Below are 21,342 nucleotides of genomic sequence, written 5' to 3' on the forward strand. Positions count from 1 at the left end.
ATTCCAAGCATAGCATAGGAGAAGCAGTATTAATAAAAGGAATTCAACTTAATAATGGCTGTTACAATAAAACATTTGTCTTACATGCTCAGATTTTTAATTTAAATGATACATTTATGAAATATTTTCTATGTGTATGTGTGCGTACATATGTATGTGTGTGTGTATATATATGTATATTTATCAATGACTAAAAGTAAACACCAAATACCTCTAATCTTAATCGTAAGAAATGAACAGAGTAGGGCATTTATTTTTAAAATGGCAGTCTTAACATTCCTCATGATAGAGTCGGTGGCTTAGAGATGTGCTTCTCAAAACTCAGCCTTGGTCAGGTGCAGTGGGTCATGCCTATAATCTCAGCACTTTGGGAGGCCAAGGTGGGAGGATCACTTGAGCCCAGGAGTTGCAGGCTAGCCTGGGCAATATGGCAAAACCTCGTCTCAAAAAAAAAAAAAAAAAAAATAGGTGGGTGTGGAGGTGTGTGCAGACCTGTAGTCCCAGGTTCTCTGAAGGCTAGGATGGGAAGATTCCTCGAGCCCAGGAAGTCAAAGCTGCAGTGAGCTGTGATCATGCTACTGTACTCCAGCCTGGTGGCCGAGTGAGAGCCTGTCTCAAAAACAACAAGGATGACACTCAAACTCCTTAAAGTGTACATGAATCACCAGGGGATTGTTTAGAAGCAGATTTTCATCCTGCAGGTCTGGGTTGGGGACTGAGACTCTCCATTTCTAACAAGCTCCTATGTCTGGGATGTGGGAACCCAGAGTACTGAAGACAATGTAAAAGATGTGATTTACTGAACAGATGTTAATTTCCTAAGTAATCTCGTGTATGTTCTTGTCATCCTACTGTTCCTCAAAGGTCCTATTGTCCAGGCCTTGAGACACATGTTAAGATCTAAAACTTCCAATTCATTCTTACTATTCAAAGCATGCAATTATTTTTGTTTTGATCATGCTTACGGATTTTACTCTAATATTTGTGTATGTTTGATAGATATAAATATTACATATTTCAACATTTAAGAATAACATTTTTCTGGTCATTTGTTAATCTTGTGGCATGAATAATAGTGTCCTTTTGATACGTTGAATTAGAATAATGTGGAAATAGTATGGTCTGAGAGAAAAATTCCTGTTTTTAAAATGCAGTAAGGATCTTCATTGTGATATAATAAAATTTCACAAAGGTGCTCTTCTTGAAGCCTAATTAGTAAAAGTTAAGTGAACTGTATGTGTGGCACTAGGGTCTTCTGTTGAAATGCCTTTGAAAATTACATGTCTACTTGACAAAGAAGGGTGTACACATTTGCTCAGGAAAAAGGGGGAGATAATAGGATGGATCTTGTGAGTCAATTTAATATATTCCTTAAATCATAAGCATTAAGAACAAAATTGTTTAAGTCAATTACTAGGATATTGGGTTCTAGTAAATTATGTGTCTTTATGTTAATTTTTTATTATAAGAAATATGTTAATATATGTCAACAAGTGTTTTATTTTTTGTTTTGAAACTTTGAGGAAAGTTAGCTATTGTGGAAAAAAGGAGCATGATGTCTTAGGGAAGAAATTGTTTAAAGTTCATCTTCTGTAAGATTCATCCTGAAACTTTAGTAGGATATCCTATACCTGTGCTTTGAAAATATCCGTAAGAGAAGAGGTAGAACACTTTTATTTTGAGTCAGGGTCTTCCTCTGCTGCCCGTGCTGGACAGCAGAGATGGTTCACTTCAACCTCGCCCTCCTTGAGTAGATTTTCATCCTCTTAGTGAAAAGCCAGAGAGCTGCACATACTCATCATAGATGTGTCTCCCACAACTTTTCATCATTTGGTGTGTGTTATGCTATCTGAGACCATAATAAAAAATGAGTCAAAACACCTTTTTCACACGATAGTCTTACCCATATTTGAAGACAGAAAATTTCTGTCATTTACCATTGCACTTTCCTCTAAACACATTCCACCCTGTCTCTACCCTAGGATTGCATTCTGTGTTTCAGAAGCAGAATAACAAAGAAAAAAGTGGAGACTGCTTCTTCCTCATTCTAATACTGTATTTCCACAATAAATCCTTGGATTTAGATGGACTTCTGATAGCTATGTCCCAACACTAGTAAAATGTAAGGACCTATAATAAAGACCTTCAAAAATACAGACTATTACTAATACTATTATTTCAGAGAAATTGCGCACAGAGATTTTAAGATTCTACTTGTTCCTGGGGTGAAAACAATAAGATAATGAATTCATCTCAGGGAGCTCAGGCTTTCATTGCACAATCATCCTTGTGAGGAGGCAGTTATGATGGAGATACACAACACATGAAATGGCAGTAGAGACAGCAAGAAAGTCATTAGATTCTGCTTGGAGTTACCAGAGATCGTTGGTGGAGCTGTGGCGTTCCTCTGCCAGGATACGGAAGCTCAGGGCGGGAAAGGAAGATGCCTGGGCAGGAGGCTGGCCAGTCAGCTATTGCGCTAGCTCAAAGTATGGAACTTAAGTTGCTGCTGAGAGTGTTTGAAGAATGGAGGGTGGCAGAACACCTGTCAATGCTGAGTTTTAGAAGAGTAGAAATGGTGGATGCCGGCCAGACATGGGAAGATCACAAAGGAGGCTGTTGCAGCAGGTAGGAAAAAGGACTCCAAAGAAGAGGAACTGGAGAATCTTTTGTGGGAAGGGACAGGGAACAAAGTACCACTATGAGCTCCTAGTAAAGTGCTAGACACAAGGTGATTGATAGACACAGAGTGTGGACTGCCTGCCCGTGGCTTCTCGTGTTAATGCCATGATAACCACTGAGCGTATGGGTTTCTTGGGCCCAAAGGAGACCTGTTTTCATTTAGAGTTAAAAGATCTTCTGGAGCTTATTTTGATTTTTTTAAGTGATTTAGTCACAGCACAGAAAAATTTTGTTACTTCATCTATCATTACAACAAATTCCACTAGACATGGTCATATGACCTTGTCTCTTTATATTGTAGAGATTTGGGAGGTATCAGATATAAGGCCACTAAATAAGGAATATGACTGAGCTGAACATTTCTGAAGGTTACAGTAAGGTAACATTTCTCCATAAAATACCTAGTTCTGTCATCTATGGCTATGCGCTGTTATTCTGTAGGAATTCCAAGTGAGATTCTGCGTTGCTGTGTTTACAAACCTGAACTTGACAGGCTCAACAACATAGGATTGCTTTAATAGATACAATTATTGAACAAATACAAGGAATCTAAAATGAGATATTAAGTAAAATGTGTGTGCATGCATGTGTGTATGTGCACATGTATACGTGCACATGTGTGTGTTTAAAAATATCAGTTACTCGTACTACGTTCCTTTAACTTTTAACTTGGTTTAGCACGGAAGACTTAAAATTATTTTCCCAAGAGAAGGTATATTATTCAAGCCCTTCAAAATTTTGGACATTGCCTTCTAACACACACACGCACGCACACAGAATTTTAAGTATAATAAATGATTATATGTAGTTCCTAAGTAAGGAATCTGTATTTTTTCTATTGTCCATCTCTAGTTCAACTCAGATAGGAGCATCCATCTTATGTGTTTATTGTATCAAGCTTAATTCTATATTCAGAACTGCATACCATTAATCATTCTGATATAGCAAATTAATAACATCAATAAATTATATACTGATTTTTTTATTTTGTCAAAAAATGACAGAAAGGATGCTATTGGAAAATGTAATTATATTTAAAATATAGGTGATAGATGGTGATATAGTTAGGCTTTGTGTCCCCATCCAAATCTCATCTTGAATTGTAGTTCCCATGTCATGGCAGGGCCAGGTGGATGTAATTGAATCATGGAGGTGATTTCCCCCATTCTGTTCTCCTGATAGTTTGTTCTCATGAGATCTGATGGTTTTATAAGGGGCTTTTCCCACTTCGCTCAGCACTTCTCCTTCCTGCTGCCATGTGAAGAAGGACATGTTTTTGTTTCCCCTGTGCTGCGATTGAAAGTTTCCTGACGCCTCTCCACCCATGCTGAAGTGTCAGTCAATTAAGCTCTTTCCTCTGTAAATAGCCCAGTCTCAAGCAGTTCTTTATAGCAGCTTGAGAATGAACTAATACAGATGGATAAATATTTGACTTTAGGGACATTCTTTTTTTTTTTTTTAATAAAAACAGACTGTTTGAAAGTCTATCAAACCAAATAAACTAACGTGATATTCTGTTTAATTCTGTTTGAGACCTTGCACAGAAAACTTTGTGTGTCTTTACTGTCGTCCCAAAGAATTCACCTGGTGTTGGCATGTAATCCAATCTCTGTTTTTACTATTACCACTTCTCTTATTCTCTCATTCTCCAAGTTACGTGTGGAGAAAGGATGTCCTATCTTTAGTTTGCTTCAGTGGCAGGCTGTTACCTGAAAATTAACATTTCACAATTTACTTTCTCGCCTTTCCTTCAAATGGGTTCTATCAATTTCCTTATCATCTGGTATTAACTGTTGCTGTGGGTTGCAATATTTGACTCCTCCCTTTCCTACCACATGCTGCCCATTACTTTAGATGCTACCAATGTCCAAAGAACTATTTGTTTCTATGCCTTCTCTGGCCTTTTTATTGCCTCTGCATTAATTTAAGCCATTACCTATTGCTTAGGTACTTCAGCAGCCCAATTTAAATGATTTATTCCTTGCATCCATTCAACCTCTTTGTCTTTTATCTCAACCATTTGGCAAAATATGTGTGAATTATAGTGCTAGGATAAAAATAAAGATGAAGAAGGTGTGTCTTTGCTGGCAATAACCTCAGTGTCTATAAGGGAAATTGTCAATCATGTGCCTGGCAATGATGTTTTATGGTTTTTTTTAATTGTTATTTTAATGTCGGGTACAAGTGCAGGTTTGTTAAACAGGTAAACTCTTCTCATGGCAATTTGTGGTACAGGTTATTTCATCACCCAGATATTAAGCCTAGTACCCATTAGTTATTTTTTCTGACCCACCCTCTCCTGCAACCCCCACCCTTTTAAAGATCCCAGGGTGTGTTGTTCCTCCCCGTGTCTCCATGTGTTCTTATCAGTTAGCTCCCACTTATAAGTGAGAACATGAACTATTTGGTTTTCTGTTCCTGTGTTAGTTTGCTAAGGATAATGGCCTCCAGCTCCATCCACGTCCCTACAAAGGACATGCTCTCATTCTTTTTCTGTGGCTGCATAATATCCCACGGTATGGATGTACCCCATTTTCTTAACTCATTCTATCATTGATGGGCATGTAGGTTGATTACATGTCTTTGCTATTGTGAATGATGCTGCAATAAACATATATGTGCATGTGTCTTTATGATAGAATGTTAAATGCAAAAATCAAGCTGTAAAGAAGCAGCCATGAGAGAATAACTAATGGAATGGTTTGCTATGACTGAGCCCCGGGATCATTACAAAGAGGATGATGATGACAGCTGATAACATTTGCTGGACGCTTACATGCCAGCTCTGCATTAGGTAGGAGCTATTTACCCCACAAATGGGACAGCACAGTGGGGAGGTGAAGGCACTTGCCCAAAGGTGGTTTATACAAAAGTGTCAGAGTGGGGACCCAAGCATGAAACCTGCTTGCAAAGTTTACAATATACCATTTTATCCCAGTAACTATTTTTTCTAAAATTATTCTTTGTTCCTGCAATTTATCTTCTCAAAAGTTACGCATAACAATCATTCCTTTTGATAATTAGGTGTCACTTCCTTTCCCTGCCTTTTAGCTGCAGTACAATATGTGCAAACCCACTTTCCTAGACTGACTGTTCACCTTCCCTGGGGTTTTCCCACAGCTCTCATGGCCCCAGTGTATGCATGAATATCTGAGTTCTGACTTCTTGAGTTTTCTTGTATTTGCCCACCTGAGGGGCCTGCTGCTTCTCTCTGTTCATGCAAGTTCATTCGCCAGTTTCTAAATGCACGCTCGCTCGCTCTCCTGGAATATTTTCTAGGCAAATCCAACCATTGTGATCTCCTTATTATCTGAATATCTCCAAGAATAGTCAACTATCTAAATTTTCCTGGATGCACAACAGAGTGTGCAATGACCTGAAGAAAATAAAAAGTGTGAGAACTTTTATGTCTCTTTTTAAAAAAAATTTTTGCAGCATTTTACCCTATCCTGCACAGAAAATTAAACATAGGGAAGGTAATATTTGAAAGCATTAGGGTGACAGAAGGAGTTAATCCAGCAGAAGAAACACCTCACAGCTCATGAGAAACAAAGCTTTCCAATGAAAATCAGGAATCTTCGTGAAGGCTAACACAGGGCAATAAAAATGTCGATAATAGCCAGAGTATCTCCAGCAGCTCCATAATAATATAAGAAAAGCAAGCTATGAACTCAATTCAGGAAAGTGTTAAATAGAGTAACATTTTTATGTTGCAACAGGTGACTGCTTATTACCTGCTCATCAGTAAATCCCTAGTAAAGCAGCAGTGTGATGTGTTTAAAGCTTGGACCCTGGAATCAGAAAGGCCTCCGTTCAAATTCCAGAACCACCACTGAGGTTCTATGCAGCCTTGGAAAAATTCCTCTGAACTTCAGATCCTCAGCTGACAAGTAGGAAGACTAACAGTCCTTTTCTCCTCTTAGGGAGATATTAGGGAGATAAAAGCAAGAGGATGTCAAGTGTTCAAATAAGTGTCTGGCACATGGAAGACATCAGTGCATGCTGGCTTCTATTAGTCTTATCATCATCATTGCTACTAGTATTATATTTAGTAAGAGTCTTTCACTTCTTTTCTTAGCTGTATGTGGGCTTCTAGGGAAGAGACTTTAAAAAAAGCGAACTATTCTGACCTTTAATCTAAGTTGGATTAAAATGTTGCATAAAGTTCAATGTTTGAAAGGAAATCTGTCTTCCTACAAAACTTGCAGATCTACCTAATAACACTTTCCCTTATTGAAAAAAAGAGGTTTATTTGGGACAGATAAATTGATAGGAGAAAGATAATTGCCCTGGCAGCAGAAAATCCAGGTTTAGATCCTGGCTTGGTAACTTGGTAGCTGGCATTGGAGATGTGATTTAAAAAGCCAGTGGAATCTAAATGAGAAGACCTTAAGCTTTTTCAGTGCTGAGGTGACTGAAGTATCCTCTGACATTTAGTATTAGCAATAAAGGTTCTGAAAGAGAAGGGGCATTCCTCATTGGTGAGGGAGCATTACCTCCTATGTATGAAAAGATCCTGAATACCAGCTCCAAAATACCCTTTGTTCTTCCCTGCAGAAACTTTCCTCCCATTCTTTTCCAAATTGTAATGAGCAGCAATTTGCTCCTACTGGACTGACTTGTTCTCCATCAATTTTGATGTGATTTCAAACAATCCGAGCACTTCTCAGCAACATCTTATATCATCCAAATGGAAGCTTTCACAGAATCCCAGGGCATAACAAGTAGTTTGCTAAAGCCAGACCTCCTAGGAGAAGCAAACACTGGGGCCAGCCTGCTGCTGGCTGGGGTAAACACACACGCAATCTTCACCAAGGAGATTTCAGCCCACAGATCCAAGACTGAAAATACCCAGGTCTTTGAGGGGTCTTAAAAATGACAGTAAAGATGGCATGAGTAGAACATCTTCAGACAAGTTGCCAATAATTTACTTGCCTATGAAAACAATAGATGTATCTCTTGCTTGAATGGCCCACTCATCTCAAATGGGTAAGAGCTGAGAATCATTGTTGAAAAATATTTCCAATACCTAAAAATATGTTACACAGTATAGTTGTATTTTGTTAACATATAATTTAACACCTAGCATTTACTTAGCTACTAAATACGTTTCTAAATCTTTAAGTTCTTATTTTCTAGAAATAAAAATCTTAGAGCTTCTGACCGCACAATAAAACTTATTAGCCAGAGAACTATTAAACTTTTCACCTCTTTCTTGCAGGGACTCACTAAACAAAAGAAAAATTGCACAAACATGCATAAAACAGAGGAAGTTCTAAATAACTACATAATAAGCTATACTGTGAAATTCACATCCATAAATTGCTTTTTCAGTACTCCTCAAATATCACATTTAATATATTCATTTAATATATCACAATATATTTAAGATCACAATATATTCATTTAATATATTTAATAGATTTCTTGAAAGTTAGAAAATCAAAATACATCCTTAGAGTGTGCAGGGGAATTTTCCAGGTAAATATATTTAAAAGTCCCAGTACAAACTCTATTATATTTCAGTAGAGCTTGTAAATGAAAATTTTGATAAAAATTATTTTGATGTTTATCAATGCAATAAAAAATAACTTGTCATTTCAGTTTCTCCAAATATGTTAAAACAGTCTTCAAAATATTTTTGTAAGAAGGACTTCTTTCTTTGGTAAGGGAATCTTCACTTCACATGCATAGGGGCATAATTTTCCCTTTATACAGCCTCTTGCTAATTACTATAAATCATATCCTTGTTTTTTCCAGAATTCAAAAAGCTACCCACGTCAATTTCAGAAATAGAAATAAATTGACTTCTTGAAATCGTCAATGATGATACAGTTTTCCATAATTTAGTAGTAGTCGTTAAGGGTTTTGTTGTTCTTGTTAAGTTTGTTTCTTTGTTTACCAGTTTTACTTTCATGGGTTCCTACATACTTTGTTTAGTCATAGATAGGCGAAAGGAAAAATAGGTAGCCAATGAACAAAATATCTGTTCAAATGCATTAAAAATACAATGTATACTGTTGGATAGAAATGCTTTCCAGGCCGTTGTTGAAATATGTAAGTTATTTAATCTCTTATACCACGTAGCTTAATCTGTTTAAATGGGGAATGCACTATCTATCTACCTTGTTGCATCATTGTGAGGATTATGTGTAAAACTGTCAGTCCCATAATAGATTTTATTAGATATTAGCTCCTCCTCCTGCATCTTCCTTCCCTCTATCTCTGTTTCCTTCTTTCCAAGATTTGGTTATTCTTGGCACGAGTCTCTCTAACCTGCTAGAGACTTTCATTAGAGTTACGGTCATCGGCATGGCTAATATGTGCTTGCTTTGAGGCCAACATCCTTAGTCATTTAATTTTCCGTCTGCATAGTGTTGATATTTCTCAAATACTAGGGTTCAGAAAATGAACTTTTTGAATTAGTCTGTTTTGGAATATAATGTTCAACACGGTTTTACTTTTTCTAGTACTTGGTAGACATTGACTGAATAAACGAATGAAGGAAATGAAGGAATGAATGGGTGCCTTCTATTGTAATTTGCTTTAATATCTGCATTTTAAATGCCAGCCTCAGTCTATTTTCTAGTTATTTTTCATTTGGGGATTTTTTTTTCCCCAAGGAAACACTGCAAATGAAAGAGGAGCATAGCCCTAGAGGTTTGTGCTGGGGTACAAATGCACCTGTTCCCCTTTGTGGACCTCTCCGCCCTTGCTGCCTCCCTCTCTCCTCTGCCATCCCAGCAGGCTGGACATGTTTTAGGGCCCCTATAAATGCTTGCTAAATGAATGAGTGTGGATGTCAACTAGCCTGCAAAGAAGTTCCAAGCTCATTTACTGCCTGGAGTTACTAAATCCTGGAGGATTTGGGCACAATTAGAGCTGTAAAATGCCTGCTCCGTCTTTATCAAGCCAAGGGCTAAAAGTGATGTAAACTACAAGGGAAGTCCGCTTAGTCAGAGCAAGGACACAGCTGGGGCAGATGTGTGGCTGCCCAGATGAGCTCACGATTCTCAGGGGTCTTGATTTAGTGTCTTCTGCTGTCTGGGGTGGTCAGGAAAACAGTGCTTCTCTGACATGTTGCTTTCCATTAGTACAAATAAAATTCAGTAGCATCACAAGACTGAAATTTGGCAAAGTTACTCAAAAAGTAATCGATGGTGAAAATGAAGCCCTTGTAAGTACTTCTTGTTCTTAAGCACTTGTGAGTGAGAATAAAAGCTTGGATTCTGCATGGCCAAAATGAGAATTTCAGGGAAAAACACACACACAGAATTTAAATCTATTAACTCTTCAGGTGTCTTAATTTCACCATTAAGGTTTCTAGAATCTAGAGTGTCTTTCAATAACACCATAGGCAGTTTCTTTTTAGAGTAGAAAGAATTCTACCCATGGGGTCTGATACATCTGAGTTCTTGTCTGTGCTCTGCTACTGAATGCTTTTGCACAGTGGGTCCTGGGAACATTATTAGAAGCCTCTGAATCTCAGACTAGACATCTGTGAAATGAAGATAAGGATGCGGGACTTTCGGAAGGATTAGCAAGAGAGATGTAAAGCTACAGGCATGGGGGAGGCATGCAGTCAGCAATGACTCCTCAGTCTTCTGGTTTTTTTCTCTCCTCCTCTTACTAACACTGGCATTCTTGTTACTACTGCTGCTGTTTTGATTGTTCTTGCTATTATTATTTTTATCTTTGGCCCTGTAAGAATGTAACATTAGAAGAGACAATAGGAATAAAAATACGATACTAAAGCCCATGCGATAAGACAATATACACAATAAGAAAAACACTATAGGTGGTTCCCCCAACCCTAAATAAATAGAGCAGGCAGTAGAAGCCAGCGTCACTTCCCAAGCTAGGAGAGGAACTGCTGTGGCTGCTGTTCCCGGGGCCTGGTCAAGCCATTGGAGCTTTGAAACAGTGCTAGTCTTCTGTTTCCAAGTAGATACTCATGCAAAGTTTGTATTCCCACCTTTCTCCTGGAGGACAGGGATGGGTTGATTTTTATTCAGTTTTATTCCTCACATTCATCATAATAGTCAATAAGCATGTATTTAAGAATTAATGAACGAAAGAACAAATAGATAAATGGAAAGTTATGATGTCATATATCTGAATGAACATTTGCTCCTTTCCAAGGCAAGCTGTTTCAAGTTGAAATCATAAATTGTAAATGACCAAGATACTCCATTATGGAAAAATATGAAAAGTATTTGCACAAGTAGGGAATGTGTCACACGCAGCTTGCTGCAGTCCCTGAACAGCGGGTGAGCTTATGAAGTGCGAGGAGAAACTGATCCCAAAGAGGGATTCCACGAGGAGGGTGGCCTCTAACCAAGACAACAGCAGGCCGATGTGAGCATCATCTTTTAGGGAGGCTGAGTGGGAAAGGGCTGATTGTAGCTTCCAAACAGCAGTGAAATGTGTCTTTAATTTTCAGTTACAGCCCAGAGAGGTAAATGCTACTTTCAGCCATCTCATGCTTTCTCATAGGGGCAAATCAAAAGCCTGGAGTAACCAAGCCCAGGTTACAGCTGGAAATGGTCTCTCTCAGTAGGAGTCAAGACCCACAGACCCTCCATAGTCTTCATTCACTTGAGTCTTGGGCCTAGAACTTTAAACCACAACATGGAACTCCCAAGCCTGCCTAAATGAGTAAAATCATCCCAATAGGCAGGAACACTAGCCCTGGCTGCCACCGGAATGACTGGAAACAAAGCATGATTTAGTCACAGGAAGGTGTTTCTCAAGAGAGAAACCTCAAGACCGCTCTTATTTCTTTAGATAAAGCATTATGCACAAAAAACAAGAATATCAGCAACTTTCCCATCTATTCATTTCACTAATCGCTAATTCTTTTTTGCTTGTTTGTTTGTTTGTTTTTATTTTTGAGATGGAGCCTCACTCTGTTGCCCACGCTAGAGTCCAGTGGTGCAACATCGGCTCACTGCAAGCTCAGCCTCCTGGGTTCACGCCATTCTCCTGCCTTAGCCTCCTAAGTAGCTGGGCTACAGGCGCCGCCACCACACTTGGCTAATTTTTGTATTTTTGGAAAGACGGAGTTTCACTGTGTTAGCCAGGATGGTCTCGATCTCCTGACCTCCTGATCTGCCTGCCTCAGCCTCCCAAAGTGCTGGGATTACAGGTGTGAGCCACCATGCCTGGCCATTTTCTTTATTCTTAAATATGATTCTTTGAATGACCCCATCTAACTCAACTACTTTTTATTCCCAAATTTACAAATTTACTTTGAATATGTTTTCATCTTTCAAGGGCTTTCTATATAGCCTGAAACATTGCTTTGAACTGAATTTGTCTTTGATTAATGAACTGTCTTCACAGTTGTTCTGAGTTTCCTGCCAAAAAAAAAAAAAAAGTGTATATGTATATTTGTTTTTTCTTCTGTCTCCCTCTCTTTTCCATCCCTTTCTTTTTTTTACACTGAGACCATGCTCTGCATTCTGGGAATCTCTCCAAGTACTTCTCAGTGCTTTGTAGTGTGGAGAAGAGAAGGGGTGATAAAGATGTCACACAATTTATTTTGTTCTCTGGTCGTTCTGAGAGGAGTTAAAACATTAACATGGGAGCAGGTGTACTCTGAATCACGAGTTTCGGAATCGAGAGAGGCGAAGGGATGTGTCCTCTGTTTACACTGCAGCGTGTGCCTACAAGGCAACCCGTGGAAGGGATGAAAAAACTCCCACTGAAGTTTCAGATGGGGTTGATAGCACCTTAGGAATTCAAAAGAAAGATTAGGACTCAGGTATCTTTGCTTTTACTGTGATTGCCGTGGAAAACTTTTATTTCATTATTGGTTATACACAGATCCATGTGTTAAGTTGTTTGAGACCCTTCCCTACAGTTTTATAGGAACTTTGACTTGTAAGCATAGCTTTGAAAAGCCACTGGAACTTTCAAACAACAGCTAGTCTTCTGTTTCCAAATAGATACTCATGCAAAGTTTGCATTCCCTCCTTTCTTACCTGCTCACAGATGAATGTCTTTTATTTATATGTATCTTTCTCCAGCAACATCGAAATTTGCCTAATGCATCATTCTCAACAGCATAAAAACACATTATGTGTGTTATTCACCTTAAAGAAAACTTTTGTATGACTCACTTCTCCTTTCAGCTATTGATCATTTCTCTGCCGCAAATCTCTTTGAAGAAGTTGTAGATACTTTATTTTCCCCCTTTAATTTCTTCCAATTCTGTCTTGAACCTACTGCAATCTGTTAGTGTCTTCAGAATTTCCACAAAAAAACACGTTTACATGGCTCATCGATGACTACATTTCCTAATATAATGATCGGGTGTTTATTCTTACTTTCTTTCCTCCTCAGCATAATATCCTGTGATAATGCTCTCTTGATTTAAACAACATTTTCATTTGTTTCCTGAAACCTCTGATTTTTCTCCCGTCTCATTAACCTGTCTTCGTGTTCTTTGTTTAGTCTTCCTCCTTGTCCTGGTTTCAGATATGGGAATAATTTAGGACTGAGTATCCGAATGTTTCCTATCTATATTCAGGTCATCGGCAAATTTATCTCCTTCCATCTGTATACTGACGACTTCCAGATTTAGATCACCACAATGTCCCTCTTTGAAACTCAGCTGTCCATCTTAATCTCTACATGGTACTGACGACTTCCAGATTTAGATCACCACAATGTCCCTCTTTGAAACTCAGCTGTCCATCTCAATCTCTACGTGGAGGTCTGGCAGGTTACCTTAACGTTGTCATGTTCAAAGACAAATGCTTTCTTTCTCCCTGCAATAATTCTCCTCTTCCCCTCTTTTATTAATCTCAGTAAATGCTAGCTTTTTGTTTCTAGGTGTTTTGAACTAAAGGAATTTGAATTGTTTGGGTGGCAGCAGACATCTGGTTATTTTTGTCCAGCAGACATTTGGAAATATTGAGCATCTACTGAAATAGGATCACAGATAGAAATATGTAAAACATTAATGTGGAAGCATTATCCACCCAGGTAATATTAACTAGTTAAGATTCTCTAAGGTACATGGGTCTTTGAATTTTATTTGGAATAGGAAGGACTTGTGTTAAATGGGATCAGCAACAGAGCTGAATAAAGACATGAAAAGCTCCAACTAAGCTCGAGATTGGGAGATGATTCATTTCAACTAGTAAACAGTCGCCGAGCACCTGCTAGATGGCAGCTCTGCTGTGCGCTCTACATTTGATTGGTAACAAGACTGAAATGCTTCTTGCCCTCAGGAACTTATGGTCTTCAAACTAAACTCCCCTCAATACACCCCTTATATCATGTAATGAGGACCAAATTAAGCAAATGAAAATTTTTAAAGAGAGAACCACTAAAATATATAAATACCTAATATTAAAATTTTACTTTAATCCAAATCATATACATGCATTTTACCTCCTATCATTAGATGTAGGATCACACCTATATATACCAAATATGTGTGTGTATATATATATAAAAATAATATATAGATACCAAATAAACCACATATATCAAATACATATATTTGGTATATATATTTGTGATCCTATATCTAAATATATACACCAAATATACCAAACATATATATTTACCTCCATATATATTCCACATCTATATTTTTATATATATATATATATATATACACACACACACACACACACCAGTATACCAAAAAATATATAATAGGTATATTTGGGGGGGGTGTGTGTATTTGGTATATGTAAGTACATATTGGTGATGCAAACTAAATATAGATCCAACATGTATATATAAGAGATACATCCCAAATATATACATGTACCAAACATATATATTCCAAATTTAGCACCTGGAAGCAAAGAGCAAGCCTTAACTGAGATTCAGAGAAGAAAAAGGGAAGAGGAAGATTACTGGCAGAACACAGGAGTTTGCCTTTATGAGTTATTTCCAGGTGACTACTAGAGGGTGGTCCCTGTGGATTTCGAGGGGGAACCAGATCATGGAGATAGAAACTTGGAAGTCATTAGCAGCTAGATGGTGCTAGGTAACAAAATACATCTGCATAGTGGAGTTCTGCACTGTTTTCCTTTGCAAAAGCACACCCAAAAGGCATTATTCAGTTTCTTTTTTAAAGTGCCAAATCATTCTATTGTTTTCCCCAATCTTTTAGAACTATCTTACACCTAATTCCAGGGACTGACTTATGCAAAGTGCACTTACAGAGTTTTTCAATGCAGAGAATTAGAGTTTCTGTGAAAATTTTCTTTCATGGTCTTTGTTCATGGGTTTCTAAAACACTTAATTAAATTACTTAATTATTGTTACAGACTTCACTGATAGACATTAACTGGTTTAATGTGAAAACAGAAATGCTCGGGTGCCCCGCTGAGTGGGCTCTTCATCATAGGTCAGCCATTTCTCAGAGAGAATGGAGAGCCACTGGCCTAGGGTGGATTGAGAAAGAAGTTTCCCTGCAGAAGTTACATTCACCTGCAGATAGGGCCTCAGGTTCCTCACCCTACTCGGCCGATAGAAAGGCCTGACATCAACCTCAATTACTCCATTTAGAAAACAGTTGGATGAGCTTTCTGCTGGTATTCCAGTATGGCATATAGGGGTCTCATTTTCCATCCCAATCATCTCGTTTTCTAAATACATATGTTTAGTCTGCAGAAGAAATTCATAAAAAAACGATTTTTTTAGCTCTTCATATTTCCAATAATGTTTTTGAAGCTCAATACTATTTCAGCTTTCTTATCCATTTGCATCTTCAGGTCGATTGTTGTGTTACTATAATTTTTAATACAAGCCAGAACCTAGGAAAGGACATGCAGTCATAACCCAGCCCATGCTGAAGTGCAAGTTCCAGAAGGAGGAGCATGAATAAAATTAGAACCGATGAAATAGGACGGCAGCAGAGCAACAGAGGAGGGAGGGTGATGAAGTACCTTGAAATAATGATTCAGGGTTTCTGTCTTCTGCAGAAGCTGATGGGAGGCCCTAGACGTCTCACCTGTAGACAGGGAAATGGTCCTGTCCCTCTGGTTAGCACTGTTTGGATTCTCATTAAAGCCCTGTCCATCGAGGTCTTACTTGAAAAAGGAAGTAAAAAAAAAAAAAAAAAATGTGAAGTAGACTTAAGGAGCAGAAAGACCTGGAGTATGAAAACAAATCCTGTGAACTACAGTTAACGGGTGGAGTGCTCTATTTTTAGTCGTTAGAAGAGAAAGCTTTTGGTGATAATAACTATCTTTCGGGAATACAAAAAGCTTTTTTTTTTTTTTTTTTTTTTTTTTTTTTTTTTTTTTTTAAAGGAACTCGCTACCCACTTAGTCGCCATCACTACAAAGGATCAAAGAAGGGGGGCAAGGCTGTAGAAACAGTTTTTTCTGACTCTAATACGGGTCATTAAGCCACAGCTGAAAACTTCCAACTTTAATACAAACAACTTTAGGTTTTGTGTTCATCTGGATGCAAATGGCTCGCCCAGATGACGTCTTGATCTTTTGCACGGCATTATGGTCTTTGCTTTCCCGTGTGTTACATGTGTGTTCTGTGTATCAGGGGTCATTTGTCAGTGAGTTGAACTGATCACAGAAAAATCCATTACTAGAAAATTCTTACAACTTGCTTGTGATACCAAAATTCCACTGTAAATCCTAATACCTCCTTGATGAATGCCGTGCATTTGCTGGGGATTATTAAAATAACTCCCCTGGAATGTGAACCCAATCCCACAACCAGGGTCTAAAAAATGTCGCAGGTAGGTCTCAAAACTCCCTTAGCAATGTCAAGAACATTGCACTCAGTTCCAACTGAACAGCTAGGATAAAACGCAATGCTAAATCCTGTGTAACTCAAGGTACCAGCTATTAAATAAGCAGAGCAAATTTTCTCTATTATCTGGGATAAATGGGGATTTTCCTCAAGATGCCAAAAGCAAGGCTTGAATTTGTCTGAGAATGCAAATTCTGAAAGGATGAGCTGTGGTGGTTTCAGGAGGCTTCTTTAAAAAGTGGACATTTGAGACATGCCCCCATGTTGCTTCTGAAATAGACATAGGTCTGAAAACTAGAAATATCCTGAAATGGAGCTTGCAAAATGGAAATCTCTGCACAATATGCCCTCGTGGTGCTCACGTAACTATGTATTTTCTGAGCTATCAAATTAAAAAATAGAAATGGAGAACAACCACTATAAATGCTCTACTTTGCTAATATTGTGGTTTCACAAGCAAAACAACATCACTATTATTATCGTTAATAATTTTGCTTGGACTTCCTAGAACTGGATGCGATAATGCTGATTAGAAAAAATGGTGTTAAAGAAACGTAGTCAGATCTTGGTCATTCATATACCATTGAAGTTCGATATTTTACTCAAGATACTAAACAGCTTGCAATAAGACTTAAATGTAACCTTTTCTTATTCTCTACCTTTATTCTTTGTTTTTAATGTATTCTTTATAAAAGGTACACTTTTATAATGTGTAAAATGTATACACCTTTCAGGATACACTTAATTTGAAGTCAGGGTTGCAAATAGCAGAAGTCACAGCTTTCTGCTTTTATGTTTAAAATAGCAAAAAGTATAAGTACTTAAAATGTGTTCTTTCATGACTTTCCTTCAATCAAAATGTTACGGGCTTATGTTTTAGACCTGAGTCATTTATACAGCAGTAACCATCTTCTTTAAAAAAAAAAAAAAAAAAAAAAAAGGTATGATTTGTTATATTCATATTATACTTGAGGATTTAATAGTAAAGTATACTTTCATCAGATTTCAAAGTTAAACATACAGGCTATATTCAGCTTGAATATATCAACTTGATTCATACTACAAGGGCTATCGTTGTAGTATCTTAACTTTTTAAAAAGGTGATAAATGTGTGAAAAGCTAATCATTGGTTAATTTTGCCAAGATACCTCTTTTAGAATGGTGTTCAATATTTTAAAATAAAAAATCAGTTTATTCAGTGTCTGTATGAAACTTACATTTATTTTTTCCAAATAATTTCACATGTCAATTCTATTTTAATATAATTTCACTGGGAGTATAACCACATACATTAAGATCTACCATAATAGTACTTATACAGATGAACTCCCAGCTACTTATAAGTGACATAAATATTACATTTGAGGTTGGCTAAACTCATGAAAACATGTTGCCATTTCTGAAAAACAAGAGGGTTTAATATTTTGGAGTACATAATAATGTGAAATACACCTGATACTTATGATTCAAGTCACTAATCAGACTATTTAAGTCTGATTTTGCTCTATAGTACATCACATGGGTTATAAGAAAACTAGAAAATATTCGATTTTAATGGGCGTTATTAGCTCTTCATATAATCAGTAGTGATGTAGATAACCATACTTTTACACACAATTTGACATAGCTTATATATCAGTATTCATTAGCCAGCCTAATATTACTATTCTTAAAACTGCAAGGTGAGTATTTTGTTTTGAGAGTATAATTATTAACATAAAAATCATGAAAAGCATTCTGGAACATTCATGTTTTGTTTGCAAGAGGAGGTCTCGTTGCCTTATAGGAAAATGATAAATTGCAATGTCTCACTTAAATGTAGATAGATTTTTTAAACCATTTTCAGTACTAGAATAATTCCCTGATTCATATTTAGTGGCCTTACAGAGCCGCATATGACATTTTAAAAAACTTTTTTCAAATTCTTGCCAGAGATTGAATGCACTTCTCTAGGCAAGTTACTCAAAGTATTTTTTTAAGAGATCTGTGTATGCAGGACGAATCCCATTCCCTGACAGTTAGTTCTGGGAAGGCAATGGGAACACCTTACAAAGTCCTCCATGATTCTGGCACTGTTTTTTTTGTTGTTGTTGTTTGTTTGTTTGTTTACATTCAAAAGCATATTGCATTTACATTTTAGATTATTACAGGAAATAACAAAATTCCTTTGACAATTATTAATTATGTATACCTGGGCATTTTCATCAGAAATTCAACAAAAAATGTAAAAACTGAGATATGTATGTAAGGTCATTAGCTAAACAAACTGCTAATTATTATTTGTTTTTTAAATGTCCTTCTCTTTTCGTATAATTTACAATATTTGGTATTTCAGCAAAATAAATTTCTTCCTATCATGCAGAGGCATACATAGATCCTACCAGATACAAAATGGACATGTTGTCAGGTAATACACTTTAGTGACTTGAATCATAAGTATCAGGTATATTTCACATCATTATGTACTCAAAAATATTAAACCCTCTTTTTGTTTTCAGAAATGACAACATGTCTTCATGAGTTTAGCCAACCTCGGTCCTTGAAAGAGATTTCTCCTAACTCCTGGATACCAATCCTGGCTATTGTAGTAATTGGATTATTCCCAGCTAGCCAGTGGGAATGAAGTTAAGGCATGGCAAGAAAATTGCCTGAAATGTCTTTAAAAGGAGCCATCTCCATTATACTCTATGACTTCCTGGTGGATTCCCCATGAGACCATATAATAGAATCTATTTCCACTAATGCACTCAAATAGATTTTAATGGTGTTAGGTGTACAAGTCAGATATATAAGTATCCAGATAGAAAGCTGACCTCTGTTCACTGTTGAAAGGAGATCAATACTGTTTCGCCAAGATACTATGTAGCCGTGTCTCACTGAGACTCTTGTAATGCCAGAAGTAAAGAAAAATGATACCTGAGCACTCTAAGCTGAAACCACACCGAACTTAGATCTGAAAAGATCAGCTGGGTATAGAAAATAGCAGTAAGATCTTTGTATTTCACAAATGGCAAATCATTTTTTGTTGAGATATCTAAAGCAGTGCCATGCCAGTAGTATTTATGACTCTGTTAAGAGGTAGAAGAAAACAAGTATTCCTGAAATATTCAAGTAGTTGAGTTCAAGTGACTGTAATTTTCCTGTCTGAGGACTGCCAAATCTTTCTTTCTGTAAAAACCAGCTGGTATCATATTCAAATTAGAAAATGTAGAAAGTTTCTTTTTTTATTTCCCACTGAGGATAGTAATGAGATGCTGAGACTGTTACATTGCCTGTGGACTTATGCACCCTGTGGTTCAGGGTTCCTCCAAGAAGAAAGACAGATATTCATAAGTATCTGATGCATTTGGAAAATCCTACCCCATTCAGAGCCTACTCCTGAAGAATCAGCAATCCTAACAAGTCCTAATGGAAGCAGAATATAGTGGCTTTGGACTGCAGTACAAAATGCATTTTCACTTCACTTAGAAGGCATAATTTTTAACTCAGTCTAGAAATATACAGCTTTGGGAGAAGTAGCCATATTTAGTTAACTTTGCCTTTGATAAAATCTGCATGGATATTAAATATACTATACTGTATTTTCTTCACCAAAACAATGTTTATCTCTTTTTTCTGTCTATATTTAAGGAATATGATAGCTTAATATAATACATAGTGAAATAAGTGTACTCAAGCAAAGCAATATATTTAATATATTTAATCACCTCCCATAGTCAGCAGGTGTGTGTGTGTAAAAATCTTACATCTTCTCTCAGTAAATTTCTAGTATACAACATAATACTGTTAGCTATAGTTTTCATGCTGTATGTTAGATTTCTTGACTTATTCATCCTGCATAAGTTCGACTTCATAGTTTTGACTGATATCTCCTCATTCGCCGCCAGCCCACACCAATAACCATGGTTCTTCTCCTGTGTCTCTGTATTCCATTTTTTAAGGTTATACATATGAAATAATTTCCAGTTTTTCTTTCATGTTTGGTTTATTTCCCTTGACATAATGCCCTTCAGTTGCATCTGTGTTGTCACAAATGGCAGTATCTCCTTTTGTAAAGATCATATTCCACTCATGCGTTGCATATTTTGGCTATTGTGCATGATGCCTCAATGAACATGGGAGTGCAGCTATTTCTATAAGGTGCTGGTTTCATTTTCTTTGGTTTTAGATCCAATAGGGGGATTGCTGGGTTATGTGCATTTCTGTTTAATTTTTTGAGGAACCTCCATACTCTTCCATTATTGGCTGTACCAATCTATATTCACATAAACAGTGCACAGGAGTTCATTTCTTTACATCTTTGTCAACATTTATCTTTTATCATTTTGATAATAGCCATACTAACAGACATGAGGTAATATTTCATAGCCTTGATTTGTATATCCCTGGTGATAAGTGACACTGAGCATCTTCCAGAATAATTTGTATTTCAAATTATTCACAATTATTTTTTATATTTGCTGATTCTTAGTTTATACTTGTATATCACTAGGCAATAGAATAAAAAGATTGTTTCTACTCATCAAACCACCAACTACAAAATCAAATTTATTTCTTCTTCCAATGTGTGAAACATGATACTAGACATGAGGAAATAGGGATGAGAAAAACACTATTCCTATGTTTCAGCAAATTACATGGATAGGGACAAAGTATATGGATAGCAATAGTTTAATTTGATTCCTCTTTTGCTGGAAGGAACATTATTGCTCAGTTGCATTTGTAAATTTCCAAAGCCTTTTTTATACTTCCTCCTTAATCCTCATGTTACTCTTGAAAGGTTTGTTATTAGAATGGTTTTACGAATAAGGCTATAAACACAATAATTAACTGTTTACATTCCATTCAAATAAAAATTGCCTTCCTATGAAGTAGGCAGGGCAAGTTTAACAGATGGTGAATCGTAGATGCATG

At 36.9% G+C, this 21,342-nt stretch overlaps 1 protein-coding gene and 1 long non-coding RNA gene across 3 annotated transcripts in view; both read left to right on the forward strand.

Annotated features, from left to right (window-relative positions):
* LOC139355948 (uncharacterized) overlaps positions 1-4,137 on the forward strand; it is a 52,707-nt gene extending 48,570 nt beyond the window's left edge. Inside the window, exon 2 of the long non-coding RNA XR_011607301.1 lies at positions 1-4,137. This exon is cut by the window's left edge and continues 26,045 nt beyond it. This is a non-coding gene — a long non-coding RNA (uncharacterized lncRNA).
* Positions 1-21,342, forward strand: part of LOC139355625 (CUB and Sushi multiple domains 1) — a 2,038,620-nt gene that overhangs the window by 249,217 nt on the left and 1,768,061 nt on the right. The gene's annotated exons all lie outside the window — the stretch shown is intronic.

Source organism: Macaca nemestrina, chromosome 8 (assembly GCF_043159975.1).
Source record: "Macaca nemestrina isolate mMacNem1 chromosome 8, mMacNem.hap1, whole genome shotgun sequence".
In the NCBI taxonomy this organism is placed as follows: Eukaryota; Metazoa; Chordata; class Mammalia; order Primates; family Cercopithecidae; genus Macaca; species Macaca nemestrina.